The following is a 14,694-nucleotide window of genomic DNA, read 5'->3' as shown; positions in this document are numbered from 1 at the left end:
TTCCCCAAACAACCCGAGATGATCAGTAAGTAGGCCTAGCAGCCTTGCATTGTAACCAATGTAAACTACCGCTCGCTCAGCCATGTGCCAATCACAGTCCAACATTTTTGGGGTCCACCTAGACACCATGACTACGTAGACCCCAATCGGGGAGTACGTAGACACTTCCCTTTAACAAAGTAAAACGAGCAATAATCTTTCACATCTCGAAATGACACTTTCCATTTTTAGCATCTAATGCGTAGGCTGGTAATAAGACATGTTAGTGCAGAAATGGGGTATTTTAGTTAACATTTTTTTTTTTAATTTAATATTTTTAAAAATATTTATATTCTTGTAGACGATCTAAGGAGGGGAAGAAATAATTGCAATATTGTTACACTTTTTCGATACAACAAAAGGTAAAAGTAGGTTTTGAAAATTAAATGCCAAAAGAACCCTTAAAAGATAAAGACCAGATTTGGAGTCTCGGAAAAATAGGACCCTGGGTACAATTTATTTTAAATACCAAGGACACATCGTTCTGATTATAATCTCTTAGACAGCAAATTTCAGTACGGAGTGAATTTTAAACCTTTCGATGAAACTTGAATCAAATTCTTCTACTGTTTAATTCGTTTGTTTACCTCAACATTAAACTTAATAACATTAACTTACGGTGTCGTCTTGCTGAGATCTTTTCTACATCCTCTAAATGTTTATAAGATTTGTCTAGACTCAGAGCGATACCCTCTTTTTGGTATATTCTGATGACTTCGTGTTTCGAGATGAATAGTAAGACTACGAGGCAAAAACAGTTTTGATTAAATGGGTGGTTTTTGAGAAGCTTAAACTCCATTAATGATGTTTTTTAATTTCGTTTGTCTTTATTTTCTTTGAGAAAAAACAACATGTATTACGTTTGTCTGTTTTTGTTTTTTTACTTTAAAATGACCTTTTGGAAAAGTATTATAATTATCGATACATCATTTATTTTTTCCAAACTGAATTATTTTGTTCTTGGTAGTTTAGATGTGGTGTCATTCCAAACATAATTTATCGGACGCACTCAACCCTTACCCTCCCTTTTTTAAAACCGTTTTTGAGGAATCATGATAAAATCAGGCGCTCGTCAAAATAGTTAAATTATGGAGAGAAAACCCCCCCGGCATTTTTCGACCACTAGGGAACTTTTAAAAGATTATTTTGTTTTTTGGCTCAACACCTTGTATATCCATTCAAAAAAAATTCTAATGTGTGTATTTTATGGAAATACGTTGATCAAAGGCACACAAAAAAGTAAATTTGCAGTTTCCAAGGACTCTTGAGCTATGGAAGTCACCAAACTTACTTTGGCGTCCATTTTCTCGCTAATTTTACTTCTGAAACCAGGCCACCCCACCTCCTTCAATCGCAAATATCTCGACTTCTATTCAAGATAAATGATACTTTTTTCTCATTAAATAGCAAGGTAAGACAATACTAATAATTCCATATATCCGAAATTTACGAGTGCCTGATTCCACAGCGTCGTGACACATATCTCATACTCGTGTCCGTGGGTAACCCATTAGGCCTTCATCGTGGTAAGCAAAGAATACAAATTTGTATTCTTGGGCAGGGAAGATACGTGTCACGACGCGGAGGAATCAGGCGCTCGTCATTTTTGGATCTTTTGGAGTCTTTGGTATATTTTTACAGGATGCTCATTTGTCTGGTTTTCAAAAAAAGAAATGCCCATGTATCTTCAATAAGATTCGAGTTTTATAGGATTGAAGGAGGTGGGGTCACCTGGTTTCAGAGGTAAAGTTAGTCAAAAAATGGCCACCAAAGTTTGGTGACTTCCAAAGCTTGAGAGTCCTTGGAAACTGAAAATGTACTCTATAAAATCCTCAGTGCAATGTCTTTTAATATGTACATAACAGGTGTTGAGGCGAAAAAAGCAAAAAACAAAATTCGAGAAATGTTGTTTTATTCGATTTCAATATATTGACGAGCGCCTGAATTCACCACGATGCCTCACATATCCTTTTCAGTGCAATATCTGCCCCTGCCTGGGAGGACGTTGCATCCCTCTGAGCCCGGGTTGGCCCTGCCACGCAAGGTCAAAGCAGTCTACATCCTCGGTGGCGGTGTAAAAAAAAAAGACTAAATTTTAAAAATTACTGTTCCCATCACATTGACGTAAGCTCTTCATTTAAAAAAAACCCACCTTCATTCAAACTGAAACTAGGAGGCGAAACACATACTGGTACAAATCAGACGTAATAAATGCCACCAAGTTCAGGTAGTCTAACGTTTAATCCGTAAGACTGGTTCATAATATTAAGTCGCTCCCCTGTGGCTTCTATTTTCGGACAGTTTAAGAAAAAAAAGTTCACGAGCGAGTTACAGCTTTAATGAAAACGGTGTATTGTTTTGGCAGGAGGCAGGAAAACAGGTTCCGGAGCCCGTTTTCGTAGGAAATAAAACCCCAAAATGTCTTTTCCATGTGTCCAAATGAGGGCGAGCGTAATTGTCCGGGAGAATGTCACGAGTGCGATGGGAGCTTGTTGTTGCATTTTTTTGTAATGTTGACCAATACAGGTTTCATATTGAGAGCTGCCCCAAATCTCATGCTTGATTCTGTGTTCATTTTTTAAAAAATGTCCTTCGTTTGTTGGATACATTTTACTGAAAGTGTCATGTTTCTAGGATCATCATCATCATCATCATCATCATCATCATCATCATCATCATCATCATCATTATCTCTATAAGCATAGGGGGAAAGAAGTAATAAGAAAATAGTATGGTTTCTTACGCAGCAAGTTCAATGCCGTTTCATCAAAAATCGGAGCATGATTTTTGAAAACAGAAAACTAAAAACATCTTTATTTTTTTTCTTCATCATATTCAGAGAGAGGGAAAGTGCAGATGGGTTGGGGGAAGAGATAGAGAGAGAAAGAGAGAGAGAGAGAGGAGAGAGAGATACCTATCTACATAAATAATATACTACTATATATATATATATATATATATATATATATATATATATATATATATATATATATATATGTGTGTGTGTGTGTGTGTGTGTGTGTGTGTGTGTGTGTGTGTGTGTGTGTGTGTGTGTGTGTGTGTGTGTGTGTGTGTGAGGCAGCGTTGTGGAATCAGGCTCTCGTCAAAATAATCAAAGTGAAGAAACCTGCATTTTTCCGCAGGTTTGTGAATTTTTATCAAATTTTTGTTTTTTGGCTCAACACCTTTCATGCTCATTAAAGAACTCATTTCTGTGTGGATTTTTCTGAAAAACATTTATTAAAGGCGCAAAAAAAGTAAATTTTCAGTTACCACGGACTCTTAAGCTAAGGAAATAACTAATCTTTGGCGTCCATTTTCTCACTAATTCTACCTCTGGAAACAGGTGACCCCACCTCCTTCAATTGCAAATATCTCGACTTATATTCAAGATAAATGGATATATTTTTCATCCATATAAAGACAAGTGAAAAAACTTAAAGATGATACCAATAACTCTACATGCCCAAAAATTGACGAGAGCCTGATTCCACCACGCTGCCTCACATGTGTGTGTGTGTGTGTGTGTGTGTGTGTGTGTGTGTGTGTGTGTGTGTGTGTGTGTGTGTGTGTGTGTGTGTGTGTGTGTGTGTGTGTGTAAGAGAAAGAAAGAGAGGCATATCATCATAATCGTTTTTTTAAACTAATAATTATTTTATTTATTATTTTTTCAATATAATTATTATTACTATTATTATTATTATTATTATTATTATTATTATTATTATTATTATTATTATTATTATTATTATTATTATTATCATTATTATTATTATTGTGGTTGTTGTTATTGTTATTGTTATCATTATATCCACCTCGTTGCACTCTTTATACTCCAGAGAACTTGAAACAAAAATCATAATATTTCATCTAAAATCTAAATGTTAATCAGTGCTTTGGATTTCCCTTTCTCTGCTATCTAATTGATCAAATGGGCGCACGAGAGCACGTTAATCGTGCTTGATAACCTGGCTGTCGCGTTAAACTTTAGCTTTTCTAACTCTAGTGACCTTTCTAGGTTCCCAACTGTTGCATGCTGATGACGGTAGTTCGTTCGATTCTCACAGTCCATAGTTGTTGTCGTTGTTGTTATTGTTCCTTTTGTCTACTTTCCGTTGTTCTTGTTGTTGTTTCTTTTGTTGTTGCTGTTGTTGTTATTGATGTTGTTGTTGTTTTGTCTTTTAAACTCTTCACGTCTGAGTCGACTATACTCACTTGTGTTCTCCCAAATTCTCCCAAACTGGTTCACTGACGGGTATTGTACTGGTTTATTGAGGATATTCTAGAAGATGTATTTATTGCAACTTCTGCAGTTCCTTATTCTTACTTTGAGGAACTATTTTGTGGCTTTGTTTAAGTCTCTTTTGGGTGAACGGGTGAACATATATGTGCGCTTTAGCACTCTAAGGTATAATTGAACATCTTCATCTATGAGCTGAGCAACTGTATTCCATGTCCACTGACTTAGAATTTGATATAACAGACACTAGAGAAGCGGAGACCTTTCTCAATGCTTATATCGTGCCGATACGGTCGTAAAGCTTTAAATAATAATTTTGATAATACTGCTGATTATAAAAATAATAGTAATAACAATAATAAAAATCATAATAATAACAAAAATAATAATGATAATAATGATAATAACAGCAACAACAACAATGGTAATAATAATAATAATGATAATAATAATAATAATAATGATAATAATAATAATAATAATAATAATAATAATAATAATAATAATAATAATAATAACAATGATGATGATGATATTGATTATGATAATAAAGAGAAGAAGAACAAGAACAACAACAAAAAACAAGAAGAACAAGGCGAAGAATGAAAGTATTTCCGCCAATGTCTGACGATGACCAATGTATCTTCAGATGGGGATATTTAAACTTCTATATCGAAATAGAAGAACTAAAGGGTAAGATGACTCTTGGCTTCCGTTCTTTTCAATGATACCAAAATTTTGCAAGAGAAGCGTGTGCAGCCTCTTCGATTAATTTTTGATATATGAGCTGCGCTGAAGTTAAAGATTCTTTCTCTTTTGGGAAGTGCAAGTCCATTTTTTTTGGTTATATTTTTAATAGATTTGCACTAACTGATGGGTGTGACTGAGACAGTAGTGCCGCTAGAATTATTAAAGTGTGTCAAAAATGGGTCTGAGGCGTCAATTTTATACTCTGAGTCATGTAAAGAAAGCATAACATGGTTGAAGATATGATTTCGTCTGAAGAAACAGACTCTCCGGCTGATAAAGTTTGAGAAATGGACTCACACACATACACACACACACACACACACACATACACACACACACACACACACACACACACACACGCATACACACATACACACATGCACACACACACATACCCACGCACATATACACAAGCACGAATACGAGTACAAGAGAGAGAGAGAGAAAGAGAGAGAGAGAGACAGACAGACAGACAGACAGACAGACAGACAGACAGACAGACAGACAGACAGACAGACAGACAGACAGAGACAGACAGAGAGAGAGAGAGAGAGAGAGAGAGAGAGAGAGAGAGAGAGAGAGAGAGAAAGAGAGAGAGGGGAGGGGAGAAAGACAGACAGAAAGACAGACTGACAGACAGACAGAGGCAGGGGGGAGAGTGGAGGGGGTGGGGTAGGGGTGGAACTAAAAGTACAGCTAAACAAACACAGAAAAATGACGCCTGGTGTAAGACGAACAGGGTGACAGACAGGCAGAAAGGGCAGCAGATTGGAAAGCTGAAAGAAGCTCAAAACGCAGAATGACACCGAACGAAAATACACTTGGCTTTCTCCTTAACGCTTTCACTGCCGAGCTCACGTCAGACTGTTTTCAATGCTGTTGTACAGTTTCTTGGCGATGCATTGAACAGGTTAAATCTAGACACTTCAATCCCCCCCCCCAGAGTACAAAACTTGAAGTAGTGTAGGAGAAAAGGTGAAAATCCCCGGTTCTGTTTGGGACTTCCGTGTTTTTGGACTACATTAGTTTACGTCTCCTATGTGAAGTTAATTTTGCGTGAGCTCATAATAATTGGCTCCCTGGTTTGTCTGGGTGCAAAGAAAGTGGGGAGAAAAAAAAGAAAGGAGGAAGGGAAGGGGCGTGCGAGGGTGCGAGACAGACGCTCATTACTTTCTGTACGCCTCAGTGGTTTTTGGTTTCTGCGACATGACATAATCGAAATGTCACTGTGTTTAGGGCAAAGACCTGTGTAATAAGATTCTAGACAGTACACCCGTGACGTACTTCCTGTTCACTGTGGAGTGCACTGTTTGACCCAATGTGAGTCACACAAAGAGCAACCATGCTGGCGAAAGGTGCCTCGCGCGCTTGACTATATCAAGCATTGTGTCTGGCGCCTCTTTTCAGTCTAACCCGCCCCCTGTGGTGCGCATGTTTTGTTGCAAGTATTTGAGAGAATGGTGGTAATGACAGTGTGCGGTCTAGAACTAGAAGTACGTTTTTTTTTTGGGGGGGGGGGGGGAGGGGGGTTGCCTTAGGGAGAGAATATGAACGGGGAAAATTCATCAAAACCAGAAGTTTTCAATAACGTTAAGTGAAGTGTCTTAGTTCAGGTGAAAAGTAGAAGTCGAACTAAAGGCTAGATATCGGTTTTTTTAAAACTTATTAATTACGTGTTTTACGTTAAAACCGTTCTGGGTTGTATCCTGGTTACGGAGATTTGATTTTATATTTTTTCCACAAGTTGCCATAATTATATTATATTAATTAATAAAATATTCACTCATGTCATAACTGCAATGATTGTGTTGTGCTATGAGGGCCATTTATCTAGCTTTATAATCTGATCAGCAGTTTTGTACTTTAAATCTCTGTTATCATGAACAATCGAATATAGCACACATCAACCTTTATCTAAGGCTTGGCTTTTCTGTCAAGCCGATTTTAACTGAAGTTTTATCCTTCGAGTATGTCATTACAGTGGCTGTGGGTGGATCAGCATATGGGTGGGGCTAAGAAATGAGAGAAGGTTGTATTCAACTATAAGAATAAGCTCGTTTCAGAGGAAATTCTAGATATGTATTGTTTCAGTATGTTTCACACACACACACACACACACACACACACACACACACACACACACACACACACACACACACACACACACACAAACACCACACACACACACACACACACACACACACACACACACACACAAGGGGAACATGGACATTTACAATAGTAGCTGGAAGTGGCCGTGTAGTCGCACGAAGCAGCAAGACATTCCTTATGAGGGCCCAATGAGGATGTTTTGGTTACTGGGTCTCTTTTGAAAGTGTGTCATGAGCCCCCCCCCCCCCCCTTCCCATTGCCAGATCTTGCAGAGAATAGACCCTCTCTTACAACAGTTTTCGTTGGTTCATATATGTTTCTTATATCTTTTTGTAAAGAAGGGTTTCATTAAGAAAGGACCGTGTGAAGGACCCATCGCTTCCTGAGCCATAGAGCCGTTTGATTGGCCCTTTTGTTACTTTCGTTGTAAGCGGTGACAACAGTGACTGAATGGGTGAGCAAGTGCGTGTGTTCAGGATTTCAACTGATTATTGTGTTTATTCAAAACATTCATCTACGCTGGGACGAGTTGGGATGGGAGTGGGTGGGGCTTATGTCCTAATTAGCCCTTCACTACGCTCCGCCACTGTGTCATTAGGCTGTGATTTGTTTTAAAAAGTAAAAAACAAAACAAAACCCAAACAAACAAGAGAAGTGATATTTTTTGCCAAAGATGACTTTTTTAAACTACACGTCAGCGAACTGTGAAAACGCACAAAGCCCACTTTCTTTTTTCTTTTTAAATTGATGTTTCTTTATCTGCAATGTCGGTTGCATTTGACGGATAAATATTTTAAATGTTAAAAAAAGCAAGTGAAGAAGTACGAGGACAGAGAGTAATTACAATTTTTAAAAGAATGGAGCAGCAATTTTCTGTCCTGACCATGCTATTCGTTTTTGGGCTTATGACATTTTCAGCGTTTGCTGGTACACCGTTGTTGGTAGTCGGTTGTTTATGGATTTTCTTTGTCTCCGCTTTGATCTTTACCATACGGCTTGTAAGTGTCTACAAATTTGGTTAATAAATACAAATACATTTTTACAAGCATATTCAATTTTACACGGTCTTTTGATATCATATTCTTACCATGTTTTTGGGACACATAAATAGACATAAGTATCTTGAACATCTAGCTCTCACTGGCAAAATTGAGAGCAAGCGAGGCAGGGGAAGGCCCAGAACAACATACTTGGGGAACCTAAACAAATGGGTAACAGGGAAAGATCAGGGAAACGTGGCTTTTTTTTTAGAGCATCCGAGCAAAGGAATGTATGGAGAACCATGATCGCCGATATCTGTCGCAGATCTGGCACTGGATGATGATTCTTACCATGGGTATTAAGTCATTCAGCTGAGCCATATATCTTGCGGTTTTTATTTTATCGAGTGTGTTAGTGCAAATTCCCCGGTGCAGTGTTTTGAGTGAAACTCAGAGAGGTTATGTTTAGAAATATTTCGTAATCTCGTCAGGGAAGCATCATTATTGAGACGACGTAAAGTTCAGTCATGCTAAACATACTACCCACGGCTAGCACAATCTGTGTTCACACTTTTGAGCCACGTAAACGGGGAAATAAGCAGGGGGGGGGGGTACGAACCAGAGAAGGAGAAGATCGTCTAAACTATTTTTACGTACAGCTGTCACTCGCAACGCAAGATCACTAAATCATACATGAAGAACAAAGCACAAACTTTTGGTTTGTGTAAGAGTACAGAGATAATTTGTTTGATTTAGCTGGGCGTGGTGTACTCCAAATGTTTCCAAAAACGGTGTGGATATTTATGGATTCCACCTTGTACGATGTGGCAGGACTAAAGACTCAAATAATGAACGAGGCGGAGTTGTATGGGTTGAAATAATAATATATATTTCCCTCAAAATCTGTGATAAATTCCTACAGGTTGTATTATTGTCAGCTTCAAGTTTCTCTTCTCATTAAAATTATTGTTCAAAATGAAAGTAATATTCACACAATTATGTTTTATGTATGTGTAAATATGTTTTACAGTTCTATGCAGCAAAATAAATTTACCCACAGGGACCGGAAAGTATTGCCTTATCTTATCTTATTTTATCTTATCTTATCTTATCTTATCTTTTCTTATCTCAATATCTTTAATAACATAATGTTGCATGTGTCGCATTTTGACGCAATCGTGATTTATCTGACTCACTGAAATTCCAAAGGGGGCTCTTGTGGCCTAGAGGTTAAGGTGTTCGTCTCTCATTCGAAGGTCCCGGGTTCGAAACCGGGTGGCGACGGAAAAATTTTCTTCTCTAAAACTGTATCCTTTCACCTTATTTCCTGCTCTCTAGCAGTGTTCTGTTGTCCGCTTCCGTCTCCACTTTCTGCCCCACCCTCTCACATCCTTTTGCCACCTCCTCTGGCTCCTGACTCGTTCTACAACCTTTCTACTGCATCTTCTTGGTTTCTTCGTACTGCTGTCTTTCAGACAAACCCCTGAATTTCTGTAAGGAAAGATCTACACCTAGCCTTCTCGGAAAAGGGCGAAAAATCTCGGAGGGCCCGTGTGCTAGTTGCGCACGTTAAAGATCCCTTGGTGGTCTAAAATCGATAAGAGTAGGCTTCGGCCGCCACCCGGGTAACATTCAAAATGTCCTACCAACTGAAAAGGCTTAATGTGTTCCGCGCGCTCATGAGACCGTATGCAGTTGCGAGCGCCGTAACACACTTACAAAAACAAAATACAAAAAGACATTCCTGCCAAACACACTTAGAGAGTAAGTATTCTCAAAAAGCTATTGATTAAGCGTCATATCCGAAGTCTTGTATATGTATTGTAGTATTATTTATTTTACATCCCCCTTTACCATGATAACTGTTCCTATAACTGTCCTCGCTAGTAGCCTGTAATTTGTAGTGTATCAATTTCTCACTTTCTCTTTTCCCCTTTATCTATCTATCTATCTATCTATCTATCTATCTATCTATCTATCTATCTATCTATCTATCTATCTATCTATCTATCTATCTATCTATCGATCTATCTATCGAGCTATCTATCTATCTATCTATCTATCTCTCTCCCTCACTCCTTGTGTGGCGTCAGTGGTCTAGAGGGTAGGTTGCCGTACGCGTAATCATAAGAGTGTGGGCTCAGGGGGTTCGAAGCTCAGCACTTTACACGAGTCTTCGGGGTCTTTATCCCTATAAGATTTCACATGAAAAATGCTTCTCTCGTTATCTCTATATTATGTATGCATGTCTTAAATCACCTACTCTTCATTCCAAAGTGTGACAAGCAAAATTTAGGAACTTTTCTGACCAACTCAGAGGCATTATATGTGTCACGACGCGGTGGAATCAGGCGCTCGTCAGATTTGGGGCACGTAGAGTTATTGATATCACCTTAAAGCTTGTTTATTCGTGTTGCTTTTGATGAAAAAATCGTCAAGAAGTTTCCGATTGTAGGAGGTGAGGAAATGGTCGCGAAAATTTGGTGATTTTCATAGTTTTAGAGTGCTTGGAAACTAGAAATGTGCCTTCAATAGCCGTTTTTCAGTAAAAATCCAAACAGAAGTGATATGTTTCAAATGGACATGAACGTTGTAGATCCCCCCCCCCAACCCCCCACCCCCCACTCCCCCAAATTCAATATCAATCGCTAGACTGGCGAGAAAATGTAGGGTAGCTTTCTTCAATTATATTATTTTGACGAGCGCCAAACTTCCCCACTATTATCCACATACATAATTAATATATATTTCTCTTGCTCCCCCTGTGTATGCATGTATTCACTTGGGATATCTTTCATTGCCAGCTGTTCTTTCTAAAGGGTGGCTAGCAAAATTCAGAAATGAGATCTTTTCTCACAAACTCTTAGACATAATATTATTTTCTCGTTTGACGTTCACCAGTTCTCTTTATCTAAATAAATCCGCCGTGTCTTTTGAAAATGAATTCCATTATATCCTGTCATCTCATCTGAAGACTGGTCTTCGACGTTTAGAAAAGATCCCTGAGAACACAAAAGAAATCCTTGCTCATGAACGAGAATGGACTGTTTGTTAGTGCTGGCACATTATATTTTGAGCTTGGTGCCCCTATTCAATAACATCATTAGCCAGCAGTGCAAGAGACGGGACACACGCCTTGACAAAGGGTGATTGACATCCTCTCAGTTTCCCGAATAACGTGGATTTTCTGAAAAGCCTAAAATAACGAGACCAAAAGGCGAGAGATGTGATAAGGACATAATGAATTTATCCTCCCTCCCCCCCCCTTTCCCCTTTTCCTTTTTACAATGTTTATTTCGCTTTTTAGTAGTAGCTTAGTATTCCTCTATAATGTCTGGTTCTGTCTCTCTGTCTGTCTGTCTGTCTGTCTGTCTGTCTGTCTGTCTGTCTGTCTGTCTGTCTGTCTGTCTGTCTGTCTGTCTGTCTGTCTGTCTGTCTGTCTGTCTGTCTGTCTGTTTATTCATCTATTTTTGTGTGTGTATGTGTATGTAGTAAGTGAGTAAGTGAGTGAGTGAGTGTGTGTGTGTGTGTGTGTGTGTGTGTGTGTGTGTGTGTGTGTGTGTGTGTGTGTGTGTGTATGTGTATGCGTGTGTGTGCCGGTGTTTCTATTAAGTCACTCTTTGTCTCATTGTGCTACACAAGGGTTTCTACATTTTCACTTAAAGGGCTCCATTGGGGGTTCAACTTCTTTTCTTTCCATCTGTTTTTTCGTTGTTCGTTCGTTTGTTTTTTCGTTTGTTTGTTTGTTAGTTTGTTATTTGTCTGCCCGTTATACTTTTCCGAACACGGAATGACCGTTATAGTGATGCTTCTCTTTAACTGATGCAAAAATGCAATTTACATTGTTAGACGTTAGAACACTCCTATCACTCCTCCCGCATTAACGTAACATCTTGAAGTCATTTTTTTTCTTCTCTATTCTCTTCTCCTTTCCTTTCTCTAAATGGAATTCCCTCTTTAAACTTCTTCTCTCTGCTACCCTTTCAATAATGCTGTATTTTCTCCTCTCTACCTGTTTTTAAAGGACCGTCTGTTCAAATCGGGAGATACCCCCTTTGCAATTCTTGCAACAACAATGCCTCGTGATTAGCTCTCTCGAAGCGTCAGTCTCTGATATTAGCATCATGGCTGTCTCTAATATAAACGTCATCCACAAGTAGCCAAGCTTCTAGACGTGAGACATGGAAATTACAAGCACCAAAACACTAATTGCCAGTTATGTGTTATCTCCCATGAAAAGCACAAACTGCATCTTGCAGCCTTGCCCTCCCCCCTTCCCCTCTCCCCTCCTTCCTCCCTTTTCCTGCTAATCAACCTCCTTTCAAACCAACCATTTTCCCTTCCACCACGCGCCTCCAACGAACTCAGTATGGTGATTGGCACAATGCATTGATATTACTTAGCCCTACTAGTCTTTTCCCAGCCACCCCCCCCCCCCCACGCCAGTCTTACTATTTATTGTTCATTTACTAAGTCTGTCATATTGGGAGTGTGGAATTAGTTTTGGCGTAAAAAGACTGTAAAATTGCCTCCATAATAGAGATAAGCAAGCATTCTAAGTAAATAGAACTAAACATTTCTTCCATATTGAACCGATTTTTTTTGCTGGAAGAACCCTTTACTCATCTCTACAATAAGGCCCCTCTTTTTACCACCCTTGATCTCCCTTGTTCAAAATCTTTTATGTTCTATAAGTTTCAAAGTAGCTGCTATTCTTTTTGTACCGTGACTATCTGTGTTCACATACATCTTTTCAGAGGATTTACTAAACGCAGAACTTCCAGCAACTTTTATCTAAATCAAAAACGCTACTTAATCTCACTCATAGTGCTGTACATTAGGTTGTGGTTTCTATTTCGAATTGACGTTGGTAGAGGGATACATCGAGAAAATCAATTTCCTTCGAGGTCCTTAAGAACTAATCCTTGTCTCCACTGAGAAATACAAGGATTTATTAAAATATTTTAAAAAATATTTTCCTTTTCAGATTCTCTACTAAATACAGCCGCTGCTGCTTTACATCTTGGGACACTGGCCCCAGAGCACTCACCGCCTCAAGCTGTAGTCACCTCGTGTGTTGAGATGTCAGCCCATCTACTCATTTTGTAACATCTGTGCTAGACTTCTTGTGATTCACAAGAGTTCAGAAGACAAACGTCATAACAAGATCTTGGGCTTCATTGTCTTTGGTCCGGGAAACGTTCTTGGAACTAGTGAGCTTCCAAAGCTTAACGTTCAACTGATGTTTTTTTTTTCTTCTTGTGATGTTGATCGGACAACGGTAGCCAAAAGTATTACGGTTTCAGTTGTGTGTTGTGTGTCTAGTTTACATAAAGCAATTCTGTACATGACAATGGGAAAACAACAGCATATTCTTGATTGTGTGGCAGACAATCACTGATAGAAATTTCGTGAGCGCCAACTCAGCTCAGAGTACTATGTCTTTCTTTTGTATGGATTAAACAGATAATAACAAAATTGTGAACACCAAAAATAAAGTTTACATTAAAAAAGAAAAACAGTTTATACTTTGCAAACAGTTTTGGCTGAAAAACACCAGAGTGATCTTCTCCCTACCAAAGCGTGTGAACCACGATTCACGTCAAAACATTTCATTTTTAAACAGTCAGGGATTTTCATCGTGTGACATGTACAACTTTACAGCACATTGCAGGCAAATGGAATTTGAATCTGTGATTCTCTGAGACCGGCAGAGAGAAGAACAACATAAATCATACTTATCCTAATTTAGTAAACTCTGAGTTTTCAAGACTGTGTGAATTGTTCGTAAAACATGTCAAGCTTTTAACTCTTCCTTATGTGAACGACACAATGATTGCAAATCAATAATTTGTGCTATTTGTGGTTTCAACGAGTTCGTGAAACATCATTCATAAGCTAATCATTTCACGAACAAATGGAGGCAGATTATATTTTATCTGTTTGTAGTACTGCAGCATTCTAATATTTGATACACAATATTGTTCGTAATCCGTTTTTGATTGCCATTATTGTAACGTTGCTGTATTATGGCCTCACGTGGTGTAATTGATCATCTTTGCTAGATCTAGAATGAGAAGGCATGCGTCAGTGACGTGCAGACACAAATCTCTATTGATTCTTTTAAATATAATACTGTGAAACTTTCGTAATTTTAGACTCGAAGAAAAAGCAACAACTTACGTGTGCTTGCGCCTAAGGCAACAGAATTTCGAGGATAACTGATCTCCTGCTTCCTGTTAGACTGAATAATTGTCCTACACCATCGCAGAGCCTGCAGTTCCAGGCCCTGATTAAACAGACAGGTAAGTCGATCTACTTCTAGAGCAAAACTGTTTGTGTTTGTTTCTCTTTTGCGAGAAGCCATCACTGCTATCTGCTGTCATTTGACCTGATCTTTACATCACCTTTTAAGCATATTATTCTCAAAATGTTTTTTTGAAACTGCGTCATGATCAATAGGAATACGGTTGCAATATTAAAACAAAATGTAGATATTTACCAGTTAAAGAAATTTGTAGAAAATGCTAAACTTTTTTTTTTACCTACTGAGCTAAATCCTGTTTGTCAGCG

General features: G+C 38.4%; 1 long non-coding RNA gene across 1 annotated transcript in view; it reads left to right on the top strand.

Moving 5' to 3' along the window:
* The window catches only part of LOC101863478, a 162,527-nt gene that overhangs the window by 13,459 nt on the left and 134,374 nt on the right, over nucleotides 1-14,694 (top strand). Inside the window, exon 2 of the long non-coding RNA XR_001185134.2 lies at nucleotides 13,109-14,426. This is a non-coding gene — a long non-coding RNA (uncharacterized LOC101863478). The remainder of the gene's footprint in view (nucleotides 1-13,108; nucleotides 14,427-14,694) is intronic.

The sequence above is a fragment of the Aplysia californica genome, unplaced genomic scaffold, assembly GCF_000002075.1.
Source record: "Aplysia californica isolate F4 #8 unplaced genomic scaffold, AplCal3.0 scaffold00019, whole genome shotgun sequence".
NCBI classification, from domain to species: domain Eukaryota; kingdom Metazoa; phylum Mollusca; class Gastropoda; order Aplysiida; family Aplysiidae; genus Aplysia; species Aplysia californica.
Note: the sequence above shows the minus strand (reverse complement) of the source record. Positions and strands in the feature narration are given on the sequence as shown.